The following is a 2,502-nucleotide window of genomic DNA, read 5'->3' on the forward strand; positions in this document are numbered from 1 at the left end:
CAATAGAGGGCCTTAGTACCCTCTTTCACATCAATCTGGAGTCCCATCAGTATGACTTGATTGAAGTTGCTCCTGTATGTGTAGATCAGCACCTCGCCCCTACAGTAGAGACCCATCACAAGTTGGTGAGCAACAAGGAGCCCAGCTGCTGTTCTTGTGCCAGTTGCCATGAGTTCTGGTTCCCTTCCAGGCTACTGGGACGGCAATGCCAGGCAAGGAGGGGGACACAAGTTAGATGTCAGAACTCCTCTTGGAAGTCCCCCTCTTACAACAATCCCCAGGCATTGGGGGAGAACTGAAGCATCATAGATCACCAAGTCGCTAAGTTTGGATCCAGGTCAAGTCTGCATTTGGGATGCTAGTTCAAACCAGTCTCTAGCAACACATACAAGGCTAATCCATCCAGCATATAGGAACTACTAAAGTGCTTCAGGCTGGCGCTCCACCCTGCTAGGATTTTACCTCCATGCCTGGTGCTTGAGAAGGTGTGAGAAACCTCTCAATAGGCACTTGTTAGGATGGCTTGTTCCTAGGCACACATGTCTTCCTTGCCTCCCTCGCCCCTGTCTGGAGCTGAGAGACAACTCACCAGCTGTGCTCCTCAATAATGCAAGCAGTACTGAGGCAACACAAGGGCACCTGGGCGAATCATGCAGCTTGCAATGTGTATTAGTTTAATAACAGGCTTCAATATCCTTCCCTCTTCATCAAGCTGCCACTGTGAGAGCAAACCTTTAGTCCCTCTTGGTTATACTTTGCAATATAGTCCCCCTCGAGTATTAGTTGTAGTGGCTGAAAAGGTCCAGAGAGGAGTGTGGGGTGGTATAAATAGGACCTAAGAAGAATGGAGTGACATAAGAAAAGCTCTGGCTTCTCTCCATCTACCCTCTCTGGCTACCCACTATGGTCTGTTTTTTCCTCCTGAGTGTCACTCCCTCTTCTGGCTGCAAGTTCCCGGTGGAAACAGCTAGACATGCTCCTCTTCCTTTGTATCAGCTTCCCTAGGCATTGAGGCTCTGCACACTCTGGCACTTCTGGATGTTGGAAGCACCAAGCACTCTGTGCACCACAGCTCAAGAATGATTTAATGGGATTTTTCTATTTATGGTCCCACAGTGCATACAACTGACCACCAGGCTGAGGTCTCTGCCAAGGCCTGTGCCCCTTCTCAGGTCCCACTTAGCTCCCATCGCTCGGCGCTCAGCTCAGGCTGGCCCTCTGCACAAGCGCGAGTTGCACCCAGACAGAGTGAGATATCCCAGCAACTTAAAAGAAAGTCAAATACAATAAATAGACGTGCCAACTTCAATCATCCACTGAGCAAGCTCTGCACACTCAGGCATGAGCATGATGTCCGTTCACTTTTAAGAGCCTTTCGCATGTTCTTGTTCAGGGACCTGGCGACATGCTTTGAAGGAATCCAGGGAAATGCTGACAGCAATGACTGATGAGTCTCAATAGCTAGGGTCTGCTCTTACACAAACTGCCTTCATCAGCAACTTGCTGCTCCCATCAGTTAATCTTCTTGCAAAAGGTACACTACTGGTACATTTGTACATTTCCTTTCCCAGTAACCTAATCTACCATCTAGTTTATGCATACGTGCTCTGAGCTTTTTTATTTTTTTTTTTAAAGCAATCAATCTATCCAGCTAGGAGCTGCAACTGAATTTAAATACCAGGGTTTTCATTATCTCCAACATGGAAAAGAGAGAAGGGGGGCGACACTGGAAATACAGTGAAATAAATTCCAATCTATTGAACAATATATTCAAAGGTATGTATATTTCTGCAACCATATAATGCCTAGTATATTTTACAAAATCTATTCCTGCAATAATGGGAATATATTTTGAAGGTCTATTGTGAAAGCCTTTTGCCTGGGTTCTTGCTGTCCTCCCTTTTGACATACTTTTAATCTCTGAGAACTGTTTCTTATTACCCGTATTCCTTTAGCCCCTGGAGACCCTGCTGGAGGTCCTGTTGTCCTAGGCACTGTACAGATGCATGGTGATGGACTTCCCCATCTCAAACATACCACAGGCTACTGGACGAGACGATCAAAGGGCAGGACACGGAGAAGGTGAGTGACTTGACCGTTGTCCCCAGATGAATCAGCGGCAGGGCCAGGAACCAAACTTACCCCAGCTGACCCCTTAGTCAACCCGCCATCCACTAGACTTCTCTCTGCCTAGGTGCTTAAAGTTCCTGGTAAGATTATATACATCTTGGGAGTGGGTGGTGACATGCATAAATAAATAATAAATGCCTAAATAAATAATAAATGCATAATTACCAAGAAAGCATTAGGGGTTACATACGAGATGACTTTGGCCCCATCTGTGTTTTTCACCATCATTTAAAAACAGTTTATATTCCCCAATGCAAGAGGCATAAAAAAGTAGAGGCTAGCCACCATACTACAGGGGTATAGCTGGTAGCCGTGTTGGTCTAAGGACACAGGCATAGTTTCATAGTTTCATAGTTTCATAGATTTAGGGTC

General features: G+C 46.0%; 1 long non-coding RNA gene across 1 annotated transcript in view; it reads left to right on the forward strand.

Annotated features, from left to right (window-relative positions):
• Window positions 1-2,395, forward strand: part of LOC109295580 — a 26,362-nt gene extending 23,967 nt beyond the window's left edge. The window contains exon 3 of the long non-coding RNA XR_002096768.1: window positions 1,956-2,395. This is a non-coding gene — a long non-coding RNA (uncharacterized LOC109295580). The remainder of the gene's footprint in view (window positions 1-1,955) is intronic.
• The last annotated feature ends 107 nt before the right edge of the window (window positions 2,396-2,502 follow it).

The sequence above is a fragment of the Gavialis gangeticus genome, unplaced genomic scaffold, assembly GCF_001723915.1.
Source record: "Gavialis gangeticus isolate Ggan-Ray unplaced genomic scaffold, GavGan_comp1, whole genome shotgun sequence".
NCBI classification, from domain to species: Eukaryota; Metazoa; Chordata; order Crocodylia; family Gavialidae; genus Gavialis; species Gavialis gangeticus.